We start from the raw sequence: 15,066 nt of genomic DNA, 5'->3' as shown, positions 1-15,066 counted from the left end.
GCTTTCAGGTAATCCCATAATTTTTAAATTGTCCCTCCTGGATCTATTTTCCAGGTCAGTTGTTTTTCCAATGAGATGTTTCACATTATCTTCTATTTTTTTCAAACTTTTGGTTTTGTTTTTTAACTGCTTGGTTTATGTCATAGTCATCAGCTTCCCTTAACTCAATTCTCTCTTTTAAAGAACTATTTTATTCAGTGAGCTTTTGAACATTCTCCTCCATTTGACTAATTCTGCTTTTTAAAGCCTCTTTCTCCTCATTGACTTTTTGGACCTCTTTTTCCACTTGAGTTAGCCTCTTTTTAAAGGTGTTATTTTCCTCAGCATTTTTTTGGTTCTCCTTTAGCAAGCTGCTAATTCACTTTTCCAGCTCTTCTATTGCCTGAGCCGAGTTTAAGCTCACTTTGGAGGCCCTGGAGGCAGGGGCCTAGACTTCCTGTGACAGTATGCCTTCTTTTTCCTCTTCTGAAAGAATTGGAGGAGACACCTGTTCACCAAGAAACTAACCTTCTATGGTCTTATTTTTTTTCCCTTTTTTGGGCATTTTCCCATCTAGTTACTTGACTTCTGAATATTTTGTCAAGAAGATGATCCTATTGCCCCTTCTCTCCCCATTACTGTGTTCAAGGCTGAGATTGGACTCAGCTGTTCAATTCCCCCAGGGCTTTGGTTGGGGGTGAAACCACCACTGAGGGCTGAGGTTTAGATCAGCTGCTCCCTACCACCAGAGGCTTTAAGGTGAACTGCCTGTAGAGTGGACCTAGGTTGCTTCCCAGCCACCGTAGCTGCCTGCAGTCTGCTGTTGCTGTTGCTGCCATCAGGAACTCCGTTTTCCTCTTGCCCTGCTGGGAAATCCCTCCCACACTGACCTTTGGAGCTTTCTTTGTCACTTGTGGGTTGAATTATCTTAGACCCTCCCTGCTGGGAACTCTGCCCCAGGGGTCTGTTCATGTCCTGTTCCTCCCAGTGCCACATGGTCAGGGTTAGGCCTGCTTACAGGCTCTGCTTAGCATCCCATGAGATAGACCTTTCCTGTCAGCCTTCCAGGTTTCCTTTGACTGAAAACCTCTTTTGCTCTGTTGTTCTGTGGCTCCTGCTACTCTAGAATGTGTTAAGAGTAATTTTTTACTGGTATTTTGTGGGTTGTAGGGGAAGTTCTAGAATATATGTGTCTTTCTACTCTGCCATCTTGACTCTGCCCCACCTAAAAGCCAAATTAGAGAAGCAGAAGAAAAATTGACCAATGATTTTAAAATTATGAGAAAAAAAAGAATTCACTGAAGAGAACAGCTATTTCAAAAGGAAAATTGGATAAACAGAAAAGGAACTACAAAATCTATCTGGTGAAAAAACTCCTTAAAATGAACAATTGGGCAAATCTAAAAGGAGATGCAAAAATTAACTGAAAAAAACAATGATAATTAGAATTGGGTCAGTAAAAGTTAATGATTCTATGAGACATCAAGAATCAATCAACAGAATCTAAGGAATGAAAAGATAGAAGAAAATGTAAAATATCTAATCAGAAAAACAACTGACATGGAAAATAGATCCAGGAGAGAAAATCTAAGAATTATTGGTCTACCAGAAAGCCATGATGAAAAAAAAGAGTCTGGACAATATCTTCCAAGAAATCATCAAGGAAAACAGGCTAGAAGTCCTAGATCCAGAGGGCAAAATAGTCATTGAAAGAATCCACTGTTCTCCTCCTGAAAGGTATCCCAAACTAAAAACACCAAAGAATATCGTTGTCAAATTCCAGAATTGTCAGTTGTTATTTTTAGTCATGCCTGACTCTTCATCACTTTATTTGGGGTTTTCTTGGCAAAGATACTGGAGTGGTTTGCCATTTATTTTTTCAGCTCATTTTGCAGATAGGGAAACTGAGGATTAAGTGATTTGCCCAAGGTCACACAGCAAGTGTTTTTCCATTTCCTTCTCCACCTCATTTTACATATAGGGAAACTGAGACAAATGGGGGGTAAGTGATTTGCCTAGGTTACACAACTAATGGCTTGTCATTTCCTTCTCCAATGGACTAAGGCAAGCAGAGATTAAGTGAATGCTCAGGGTTATACTTCTAATCAGTGCCTGAGGCTGGATTTGAACTTGTGTCTTCTTGCCTTTAGGTTCAGCTTTCTGTACTCTGTGGCATCACTTAACTGTTCTTGTGCCTCTGTGATGCCAAAGGTCTTTGAATCTTCTTTGCTTCTAATGACAGGCCATTCTTGCTCTCAATAAGGACTAAATCTGAAGGATCTTTTACTGTGGCATTCTCCCTCTTGCTTAGTGGAAGTAAGTAGTTGTTTTTCCAGGGACAGTTACAGATTGATCTGCATTCTGTTGTTGAGATGGGGGAATTATATCATGAATTTAATGCCCTCTAATGCTGCCCTGGTTTTCATTCAATGAATAAAGGGATCAAGCTTCTCAAACTCTTCCCAGACCTGAAAGACCAAGATCAATCATCTTGAAATCAATATTACAGCCAAGTTATTTTATACCATTTTTATGGAAACTTCCATATCATCCTGTCATTTCTGACCTAACCTCAGCTTGCAGTGATTTTGTCCTTAAAATCTTGATATTGTGAAGAGTGCCTGTTAACTCAAGCCAAGAGGGAATTTGTTTAAAAACAGTAATCGAAATGGAAATGGCCTGTCCTTCAAGTCATGTAAGATTGCTGAGTCCTTTATTTAACATAGTAACCAAGGAGCAGGGTAGACTATAGGATTGTGTAATGGAGTTCTCTGACTTATTCTACTGTCAGAAAATCACATTTGAAGATCAGACTGAGGACATAGGAACACAGAACTGGTACCCAGCAGTCATCTAGTCTGGCTATATGGTACAATGGATCGAGTGTTTGGACTTGGAATCAGGAAGATCTGAGTTTATATCAGTCTCAATTGCTTACTTCCTAGTTGCATGACTCTAGTTAGATGATTTCACTTCCCTTTGCCTCAGTTTATTCAACTGTAAAATGGATATCATAATAACAACACTTACCAGGTTTGCTGGAGTATCAAATGATACTCACAGTGCTCAGCACATAGTTGGCACTTAAGAAATGATGCTTCCCTTCCTTTTTCCTCCCACATTTAAACCCCTTTATTTCATAAGCGAGGAAATTAAACATGGGAGGTGTGTGTGTGTGTGTATGTGTGTATGTGTATGTGTGTGTGTGTGTGTGTATGTGAAGCAATTTGCTCAAAGTCATACAGTCAATAAATATCAGAGATCTGATTCACACCAAATTCTGATTCCTACAGAGCCAATGATCTTATCTGAGTCGAGATTCAGGTCAGCATTTGGAATGTTAACTCCCTGAAGGTAAGGACCATTTCTTTCTTTCTTTCTTTCTTTCTTTCTTTCTTTCTTTCTTTCTTTCTTTCTTTCTTTCTTTCTTTCTTTCTTTCTTTCTTTCTTTCTTTCTTTCTTTCTTTCTTTCTCTCTCTCTCTCTTTTTGTTTCTTTCTCTTTCTTTCTTTCTTTCTTTAACTTTTAACATTCACTTTCACAAAATTTTGGGTTCCAAATTTTCTCCCCTTTTGTCCCCTCCCCCCACCCCAAAACACCAAGCATTCCAATTGCCCCTATCACCAATCTTCCCTCTCTTCTATCATCCCTCTCTGCCCTTGTCTCCATCCTATACCCCTTTACTTGTATTTCTTATTTCTTAGTGGCAAGAACAGTACTCGACAGTTGTTCCTAAAACTTTGAGTTCCAACTTCTTTTCCTCCCTTCCTCCCCACCCCTTGCCTTTGGAAGGCAAGCAATTCGATATAGGTCAAATCTGCGTAGTTTTGCAAATGACTTCCATAATAGTCGTGTTGTATAAGACTAACTATATTTCCCTCCATCCTACCCTGTCTTCTATTCTCTCTTTTGATCCTGTCCCTCCCCATGAGTGTCGACCTCAAATTGCTCCCTCCTTCCCATGCCCTCCCTTCCATCCTCCCCCCTACCTTGCTTATCCCCTTATCCCCTACTTTCCTGTATTGTAAGATAGGTTTTCATACCAAAATGAGTGTGCATTTTATTCCTTCCTTTAGTGGAATGTGATGAGAGTAAACTTCATGTTTTTCTCTCACCTCCCCTCTTTATCTCTCCACTAAAAAGTCTTTTGCCTGCCTCTTTTATGAGAGATAATTTGCTCCATTCCACTTCTCCCTTTCTCCTCCCAATATATTTCTCTCTCACTGCTTGATTTCATTTTTTAAAGATATGATCCCATCCTCTTCAATTCACTCTGTGCACTCAGTCTCTATGTGTGTGTGCGTGTGCGTGTGCATGTGTGTGTGTGTGTAATCCCACCCGGTACCAGATACTGAATAGTTTCAAGAGTTACAAATATTGTCTTTCCATGTAGGAATGTAAACAGTTCAACTTTAGTAAAGTCCCTTATGGCTTGTCTTTGCTGTTTACCTTTCATGCTTCTCTTCATTCTTGTGTTTGAAAGTCAAATTTTCTTTTCAGCTCTGGTCTTTTCATCAAGAATGCTTGAAACTCCTCTATTTCATTGAAAGACCAATTTTTCCCCTGAACTATTATACTCAGTTTTGCTGGGTAGGTGATTCTTGGTTTTAGTCCTAGTTCCTTTGACTTCTGGAATATCCTATTCCATGCCCTTCTATCCCTTAATGTAGAAGCTGCTAGATCTTGTGTTTTCTTGATTGTATTTCCACAATACTTGAATTGTTTCTTCCTAGCTGCCTGCAATATTTTCTCTTTGACCTGGGAACTCTGGAATTTGGCCACAATGTTCCTAGGAGTTTCTCTTTTTGGATCTCTTTCATGTGGTGATCTGTGGATTCCTTGAATACTTATTTTGCCCTCTGGTTCTAGAATCTCAGAGCAGTTTTCCTTGATAATTTCATGAAAGATGATGTCTAGCTCTTTTTTGATCATGGCTTTCAGGTAGTCCCATAATTTTTAAATTGTCTCTCCTGGATCTATTTTCCAGGTCAGTTGTTTTTCCAATGAGATATTTCACATTATCTTCCATTTTTTCATTCTTTTGGTTTTGTTTTGTAATTTCTTGGTTTCTCATAAAGTCATTAGCCTCCATCTGTTCCACTCTAATTTTGAAAGAATTATTTTCTTCAGTGAGCTTTTGAACCTCTTTTTCCATTTGGCTAATTCTGTTTTTTAAAGCATTCTTCTCCTCATTGGCTTTTTGAACCTCTTTTGCCAATTGAGTGAGCCTATTTTTCAAGGCGTTATTTTCTTCAGCATTTTTTTGGGTCTCCTTTAGCAGGGTGTTTACTTGTTTTTCATGCTTTGCTTGCATCTCTCTCATTTCTCTTCCTAGTTTTTCCTTCACCTCTCTAACTTGATTTTCAAAATCCTTTTTGAGCTCTTCCATGGCCTGAGCCCATTGAGTGGGCTGGGATACAGAAGCCTTGACTTCTCTGTCTTTCCCTGATAGTAAGCATTGTGTCTCATTAGAAAGGAAAGGAGGAAATAACTGTTCACCAAGAAAGTAACCTTCTATAGTCTTATTTCTTTTCCCTTTTCTGGGCATTTTCCCAGCCAGTGACATGACTTCTGAATATTCTCTTCACACCCACTTTGCCTCCAGGTCTGCCCAGCCAGTGCTTGGGGTCTGAGATTCAAATGCTGCTTCCCAGCCTCAGGGCTTTGGGCAGGGGCAGGGCTGCTATTCAGTGTGAGATTAAGTTCAGTTGCTCAGGTGAGGGCAGGGCCACCTCACAGGCTCAGTTCCCTCAGGGGGTTTATGCAGAGACCTTCAACAATGGATCCAGGCTCCTGCCTACTTGGGGAGCCCTGGTCTGCTCCCACCTCCACTGCTGCCTCCTAAGGGGGCCTGAGTTATGGGGGCACCCCACTCCCCTCTGGACCCGCCAAAGAGACCCTCTCACCAACCCTTGTCACCTGTGGGTGGGGGGACCTGCGCGGCTGCTGGAGATTCCATCCCTGAAGGCTGCTCAGATCTGCTCCCTGCTCGGATCTGCTCCTCTTGGCGCCCCACAGGCAAGGCATGGCTGGTCTGTGCTCTGGGTCCAGGGCACGAGGGACCTTTTGTGAGAGGTTTTCAGGCTCTGTGGAGCAGAAATCTCCTCTGCTTCATTGTTCTGTGGCTTCTGCTGCTGCAGAATTCACTGGGAGTTCTTTTTTACAGATATTTTATGGGGTTTGGGTTCGGAGCTAGCGTATGTGCTTCTTTGTACTCTGCCATCTTGGCTCCACCCTTGGTAAGGACTATTTTTGCCCTTCCTTATTTCTCCAGTGTTTTAAGTCCTTACAGCTTATTAAAGTTAAGGTTCTTAGCATATAGTAAGTAGTCAAATACTTCCTTAGTGGGGTGGAGCCAATATGGCAGAGTGAGAACAACTACTCACCTAATCCCTTAGACAAACTCCTTCAGATACCTCTAAAAAGAGAATCTGACCAAATTTTGGAGGTATAGGATCCACTAGGAGACAGACTGTGGCAGATTCATAGCCCAGGACAGACTGGAAGATCAACGGGAAGGATCTGTTCCATGGGGGTGAGTCCACAGCACACAGCACAGTGCATCCTGCCACAGTGGCCCCAACCAGGAAATCCTCAGGGTGGACTGAGGCAGTGGCAGCATGGCAGAATAGCAGAGTGGAAACTCAGGGAGGGAGACCAGTGGGAGCCAAGTGAATGACAGCTGCTGGGGCCCAGGTATCAATCACAGCCACTCCTGAGACTATTAGCCCAAAGATTAAATGTCTGTAAGTCACCTACTTGAAATTCCAATAGGCAAAATAGTGGAGTGATCAGTAAATGGTCTCTCCTCCTCCCCTTGTTTACCCTGAAAGAACGATAAAATATTTCCCCAGAAAAATCCTGGATCAGTGGGATCAACAGAAGAGGCAAACAGTCTCATAGATCCTGAAGCCAGGAAAATCTCTAAAGAATATTCCTCTTACTGTGGTGGAGGTGAACCACAAAGAGAGCTGCCCCAGGGGGGTGAAAACTTGCACTGGGACTCAGATGTGCCCAAGTGCTCCAGGGGAAACAGGAAGGTGATAGAGCAACTGAGATCACCAAGTGTGGAGCTTGCTTTTGCTCTAGCTCATCTGAAGAGATCTTTTGTGACCAGATCACCTCTCCCACCACACTTAACAAGCTAGCTCCAGGTCTAATCTGGGGAAACACAAAACAAAAAGAAAAAAAGGCAACTGCCATTAGCTTTCTCACATGAGCAGCTCAACACCAGGTTCCCCAGCTTCTACCTGAACGAGCCAGAGGCCATAATACACGAAGTGTCCTCATCATGAGTAAGAAGAAGCAAAGCAAGAACGAAAAGGCCATAGAATCTTTCTGTGGGGACAAGGAAACAAACATGAACACCAAAAAGATCAGCATTGAGACTATACTCCCATGTGAAATTTCAGAAGGTTCTCTGAACTGCTTGCATACACAAACAACTCTCCTTGCATACACAAACAGCTGAAGAAGGAAAAAGAGGCAAAACTGGCTAATGATTTTAAAGTATGAAGAAAGAATTTTACAAAGAGAACAACTTGTTAAAAAGGAAAATTGAACAAATGGAAAAGGAAGTACAAAAAATAACTGGAAAAATAATTCCTTAAAAGGAATAATTGGACAGATGGAAAAGTAGATGCAAAAGTTAACTGAGGAATACAATTTGATAAAAATTACAGTTGGGCAAGTAGAAACTAATGACTTTATGAGACATCAAGAATTATTCAAACAAAATCTAAAGAATGAAAAGATGGAATAAAATGTGAAATATGTAAGAGGAAAAACAACTGACCTGGAAAATTGATCCAGAAGAGAAAATTTAAGAATTTTTGCCCTACCAGAAAGACATGTTGAAAAAAAGAGCTTGGACAATATCTTCCAAGAAATCATCAAGGAAAACTACCCAGAAGTGCTAGATCCAGAGGGCAAAATAGTCATGGAAAGAATGAACCCTTCACCTCCCAAAAGAGATCCCAAACTAAAAATACCAAGAAATATTGTGCCAAATTCCAGAACTATCAAGTGAAGGAGAAAATACTACAGGCAGCCAGAAAGAAACCATTCAAATATTGAGGAGCTACATTTAGGATCACACAGGACCTTGCAGCTTCTATATTAAAAGATCTAAGGATTTGGAATGTGATATTCCATAAGGCAAAGAAACTAGGACTACAACCAAGGATCAATTACCCAGCAAAGCTCAGCATGACATTTCAGGCAAAGAGATGGACATTCAACAAAATAAGGAATTTCCAGACCTTACTGACTGAAAGGCCAGAACTCAATAGAAAATTCGATCTTCAAATGCAGGTCTCAAGAGAGGCATAAAAAGGTAAACAAGGGAAAAGAAAAACTTATTACTCAATTTAGGCAAGCTGTTTACCTCCCTGTAAGGGAAGATGATACTTGTGAATCTTGAGAATTTTACATCTATTATGAAGTATGAAAGGGATATACATAGATAGAGGGAATGGGTATAAAGTAAATGATGTGATGAGAAAAACGTGATTCAAGCATGCAAAGGGATTGTAACAGGAGATGTGAAAAGGAGGAAGAAGAAAATGACAAATTACATCAAAAGAAGAAGTACCAAATTATATTACAGTAGAGGGAAAGAGGGGAGGGAGATCAGCAGTGTTTGAGAGGTATTCTCATCTGTTTTGGTTCAAGGAGGGAAAAATATACTTAAATAAGTACATAAATCTAGCTCTATCAGCAGTAGGAGTGGAAGGGGGAAGAAAGGGGAGGGGAAGCTAAAAGGGAAGGAAGAACTAGTAGGGGTAAAGGGGAGTAAAAGGGAGGGGTACTGAAAGAAGGAAGGGAAGACTGAGGGAGGTGGTGGTCAAAAGTGAAAACTCTATTGAGGAGGGGAAGGGAGATGGGAGAATTAAAAGCACAAATGGTGGGAAAGAGGATGGAGGGAAAGACACAGATTGTAAGCATAACTGTGAACTTGAATGTAATGAACTCTTCCCTGAAACGGAGATGGATAGCAGAATGGATTAAAAGTTATAATCCAATAATATGTTGTTTACAAGAAACGCATTAGGAACAGGGGAATACACACAGGGTAAAGGTAAAAGGCTGGAGCAAAATATATTGTGCTTCAGCTGATGTAAGAAAAGCAGGAGTAGCAATCCTAATCTCAGACAAAGCATAAACAGAAATAGATCTAATCAAAAGAGATAAGGAAGGAAATTACATCTTGATAAAAGGCACCATAGACAATGAAGCAATATCTTTACTAAACGTGTATGCTCCAAGTGGTATAGCATCCAAATTCTTACAGGAGAGGTTAAGGGAGTTAAAGGAAGAAATAGACAGCAAAACTATACTAGTGGGGGACCTCAACCTCCCCCTCTCTGAATTTGATAAATCTAACCTTAAAATAAACAAGAAAGAAGTTAAGGAGGTGAATAAAACTCTGGATAAGGTAGATATGATAGATCTCTGCAGAAAACTGAATGGGGATAAAGAGGAATATACCTTTTTCTCAGTGGTAGATGGCACATAGACAAAAATTGACCATGGACTAGGGCATAAAAACCTCACAATCCAGTGCAGAAAGGCAGAGATAGTCAATACATCCTCAGATCATAATGCAATAAAAATTATATGTAATTAAAGGCCATGTTAAGATAGACCAAAAGTTAATTGGAAACTAAATAATCCTAAAGAAGGAATGGGTTGAACAACAAACCATAGAAACAATCAACAACTTCATTCAAGAGAATGACAATAATGAGACAACCTACCAAATCTTATGGGTTACTGCAAAAGCAGTTCTTAGGGGAAGTTTCATATCTTTGAATGCCTACATGAATAACATAGAGAAAGAGGAGATCAATAAATTGGGCATGCAGCTGAAAAAGCTATAAAAAAACAAAAATTGAAAATCCCTAAGTAAATACCAAATTAGAAATACTGAAAACCAAAGGAGAGATTAATAAAATAAAATTAAGAAAACCATTGAACTAGTAAATAAAAGTAAGAATTGGTTTTATGAAAATCCCATAAAATTGATAATCCTTTGGTCAGTTTTCAGAGAAAGAAATTAAAGATATCTATAATCATAGGAAAAAATGCTCTAAATCACTACTGATTAGAAAGATGCAAGTCAAAACAACTCTGAGATACCACATCACACCTATGAGATTGGCTAACATGACAGAACAGGAAGATTATAATGTTGGAGACCATGTGGAAGAGTTGAAACTCTAATTCATTGTTGACGGAGCTGAGACTTGATCCAACCATTCTGGAGGGCAGTTTGGAACTGTGCCCAAAAGGTTACAAAAATGTGCATACCCTTTGACCCAGCAATATCGTTTCTAGATCTGTATTTCCAAGAGATTATAAAAATGGGAAAAGTTCTCACATGTACAAAAATATTTATAGCAGCCCTCTTTGTGGTGGCCAAAAACTGGAAATCAAAGAGATGTCCTTCCATTGGGGAAAGGCTGAATAAATTATGGTATATAAATGTAATGGAATACTATTTTTCTATAAAGAATGATGAACAGGAAGACTTCAGAGAGGCCTGGAAAGACTTATATGATCTGATACTGATTGAAAGGAACAGAACCAGGAGAACTTTGTACACAGGAAAGATCATTGTGTGTGAGAGTTTTTTCTAGTAGACTTGGACCTTCATTGCAATGCAAAGACTTAAGAAAATTCCCAATAATCTTTTAAGGCAAAATGGCTTCCACATCCAGAGAAAGAACTATGGAATTCAATCACATAATGTAGCAGACTATTTTCTTTTATATTAAGTTTTGGTTTGTTACAAGATTTCTCCCATTCATTTTAACTCTTCTACACAGCACGATTATGGTGAAAATGTATTTAATAGAAATGTATCTGTAGAACCTATATAAAATGGTATGCTGTCTTGGGGAGGGAGGTGGAAGTTAGGGGAGATGGAGGGGAAAAAATCTAAGTTATATGGTCCTCCTTTGTGCATGTGTGTGTGTGTGTGTGTGTGTGTGTGTGTGTGTGTGTGTGTTGCCTTTGCTATTTAGTTTTCTAGAATTCTTGACTGATAATTGAAAGAAGTCTCTAATGTCAACAAATCCAAGTCCAACACTGGTTAATGATTGCACTTACATATTCTCCAGAATGATCTATTGGCCTTCATTGGAATAGATCTGCATTTCCGAAAGACAGTCCTTTCTCTCAAGAATGAAAGGTGTATTTAATCTGTCAGTGCTAGGCTGCTTGAATACAGTCATGCCTTCCCATCTTCAGCAAATCATGTCCATTCCATCATAAACTTTCCATAGCTGAACCCCTAAGTGCTGGGCACCTCTTTGTTCCTTAAACTTGGGCATGCTCCAACTCTGTCTTCCTTAAGCTCTCTTCCCATGTCTCTAATTTCTTTTTTGGTGATCTAATCAGCTCTCATGGGTTCAATTATCATCTCTCTGAAAAGAAATTTGAAATCTGCTTATGTAGACCTCACGTATTTCCTGTGTTCCAATTCCCATGCTTGGATGTCCCATAGGTATCTTAAACACAACATTTCCAAAACAGAATTCATTACATTTCCCACAAATTTTGCCCCTCCTTGGAATTTTCCTATTTCTATTAAACACATTGTCATCCAGCTGTGATAATTTGAAATTTCAGAGACATCCATGTATATTCACTCCTTACCATCCACATCTGAACAGTTACCAAAGTTTGTTACTTTTTTTTTACCTCCACAACATTTCTTATCCTCTTTACTCGCATAATTATTACCCCAGTTCAGGTTCTTATTATCCTTTGCCTGACTATTGCGATGGCCTCCATATTGATGTCTTTGTTTCTAGCCTTTTCTCTCTCCAATCTGTCTTCCACACAACTGCTAAAATACAATTCCTAAAGCATAGATCTGACCACATCCCTCCTCTGTTCCAGAATCATTGAAGCTTTAACTCATCCTTATTGTTTCATGGATAAAGTGCACAATCCTCTTTCTGGCATATAAAGCCTTTCATAGTCTGCCTCCTTCCTAAGCATGTCACAGTACTCTCTCTGAAATCCACTAGGTTCCAGCCCAATTCTTCTCCTAGATGTTCTCTGTAGGTGACGTTCTGCCTCTTACAATGGTATGTTTGCACAAGCTGTCTCTCATTCTTAGAATTCTAGGAATTCTGCTGCTTGGAACTCTAGCTATCTCTATATGAGGTCTTTCTGAGGTGTCCAGTTGCTATCACACTAGACATACAAAAAATAGTACTTTATATTTGCTTCATATCTACTTTGTTTTTACTTATCTATGTATCCAGTGCTTAGTAGAGTTCCTGGAATACAGCAAATACTTAATAAATGCTTCTTGACTTGACTTATATGGGTTGTATAAGTAGAATGCAAAGTTAGTGTTTATTTTTGTCAACATATCCCTGGTAACTAGCCAGTGCCTGGCATGCAGTAGGTGTTTAATAGATGCTTATTGAATTGAAGTGAATTTAAAATTTGTAAAACATTTCACATACATTTAGAGGCAGCTTTATGGTATAGTGGATAAGACTCTGGGCTTGGAATCAGGAAGAGTTGAGTGAATATGTTGTCAGATACCAGCTGTATAATCCTAGGCAAGGCACATAATCTCTGTTTATCTCATTTTTTCTCAACTGTATAACTGAAATTTGCTGTTTATTCATTTCATTCAATTCTGACTCTTTATGACCCTTTCAAGTTTTCTTGGAAGATACTGGAGTTGTTTGCCATTTCTTTCTCCACATCAAGAAATTGAAGAAACAGGGTTAACATACTTGCCAGCATTCACACAGCTAGTAACTGCCTGAGGCTGGATTTGAACACAGATCTTCCTTATTCCAGGCCCTACATTCCATATACTTCATCACCTAGCTACCCATAGTGGAGATAATAATAATAAAAAATACTATTTGTACCACCAGTAGTATGCACACCACTCATTTTTGGAAATGAGATCAGCAAAATGCATTTAAATATAATCTTGAAAGCAGGGACCATTCTATTTTTGTATTTCAATTGCTAGTACCTAGCATAGTGTTTGGCATATAGTAGGTGCTTAATAAATACTGTTTCTCTTTTTTCTTATATCATACTGTGATATACAATCCAAACATGGGGAAAATTGTACTCTATTCTCTTGGGTTCTTCCATTTAAGGACCAGGAAAATTATAATGCCATTTACTGGTGGAAATGAGGGTAATTGATTAGACAATAAGACATCTACTTGCAGTAGCAAGAAAATAACTTTTCAGACCAATCCTTCCTTAATATTTGAAAATACCAAATTAAAAAGGCAATATGGAGCCATCAATTCCAGGCATAATGCAGAGAATCAGTTAAGACAATTTTTTTGTGGGAGTAGATTTTTTTTGAAGACTCAGAAAGAGTTTAGAGGATTTTGGGTCAAAGTATAGAAAGAATATTCAATGAGAGCTGAGTGTATAATACACTTGATTGTGTTGATTATTTATTGTAGTCTTGTGGATGAAAGAAAAAAAGAAAACAAAATCAAAGTAAGAAGAAAGTATGAGTGAGTTCCTCATGAATATCAAAATGAGATTAATTCAGCAGCTAAGGGCTCTCAATGAGAAGGGAACCAGTATTCAACCAACAGGGAATAGCAGGCCAAAAGTTTTAGAGAACTGGAAAGTGGGAACAAGGAAATCAGAACCCATAAAGCATATTTGATTACCCTCGAGAGAGAGACTGTACAAAGTTTTGATGGCAGCATATTTCTTCCATTGCTAAGTGAACCAAACTAAATAATTACATCCCCACTGAAATCAGCAGTCACTGGTAAAAAAAAGATGGGCAACAAGGACAGAGCCCAATTAGCCTCACTTGGCTAGTTTGAGCCAAGTGTGAACATGGTGGTAGGGAGAAGTGAATTAGGGGCTGCTAAGTCACCTGGTTCATTTCATTCCACATCTTCAAGCATTGCTCATCTTGTTACATGACTATCCTACAAACAGTAGATGTCTATGTGTTCTGTCTATAGATGAAATGAACTAGATAACTCACTTCACACTTGGATGTCATAAGACTCAACACTTTAAGTCTGTGAGGAAAATAAGTCAAATGTATTAAAGGATAGAAGGTATTTCCATCTTTTCAATTGTGACCAATTATAGACTATAGAATCTATATGCTAGTTTGAGTACACATCCGAAAGGTTAATGGGCACAGCACTGAATCTTGCATCACTTATTAGATCCGTGATCTTGCTTAAGTCTTAGGCAAGTTTGATTTTAATTTCCTCAGCTGTGGAATGATGGACAAGATGGCCTCTGAGGTCCTTTCCATCTTTATATATCTGACCCTGCTATCTTTTGATCCTGTGACCATGACTACTGGGGTTTATATACCTTGAGATAATGTTTTTATAAAGTCTCAGTCATTTAAGTGTAATTATATCTTTTACACTAGCAGATGCTGGGGAAATGATGAATATATTGTTTGCTCAGTCTTTTCAGTCACTTGTGACTCTTTGTGGTACAATTTGGAGTTTTCATGGCAAAGATACTTCTCCAGCTCATTTCACAGATAAAGACGTTGAGGCAAACAGGGTTGATGGATTTGCACCAAGGTCACATAACTAGAAAGAGTCTGAGGTTGATTTGAACTCAAGAAGAGGAGCTTTCTTGACTATAGGTCTGTGCTCTATTCACTATGCCACCCATGGTGCCTATACATGGTACCTTAAAGATGGAATCATACGGGGCCTATATATGATACCCCAAAGATGGAATCACATGGTGCCTACACATGATACCTCAAAGATGGAATCATAAGGTGTCTATACATGATACCTTAAAGATGGAATCACATGGTGCCTCTATATACATACTCAAAGGAGGAATCATGTGGTGCCTATACATGATACACCAAAGATGGAATCACATGGTTCCTATACATGATACCTCAAAGATGGCATCATATGATGCCCATATATGATACCTCAAAGATGCAATCTTCTGGCTCATGGTTTTTATTGTAATATCCAGTTCAGTTTAACTTCCTCTATGCCATCCCAGATTCTTCTAAATGTAAGTGATGAGTATCCCCATTTATCAATCTCTCATTCTTTTTTGTTTGACT

Source organism: Notamacropus eugenii, chromosome 5 (genome assembly GCF_028372415.1).
Source record: "Notamacropus eugenii isolate mMacEug1 chromosome 5, mMacEug1.pri_v2, whole genome shotgun sequence".
NCBI classification, from domain to species: domain Eukaryota; kingdom Metazoa; phylum Chordata; class Mammalia; order Diprotodontia; family Macropodidae; genus Notamacropus; species Notamacropus eugenii.
Note: the sequence above shows the minus strand (reverse complement) of the source record.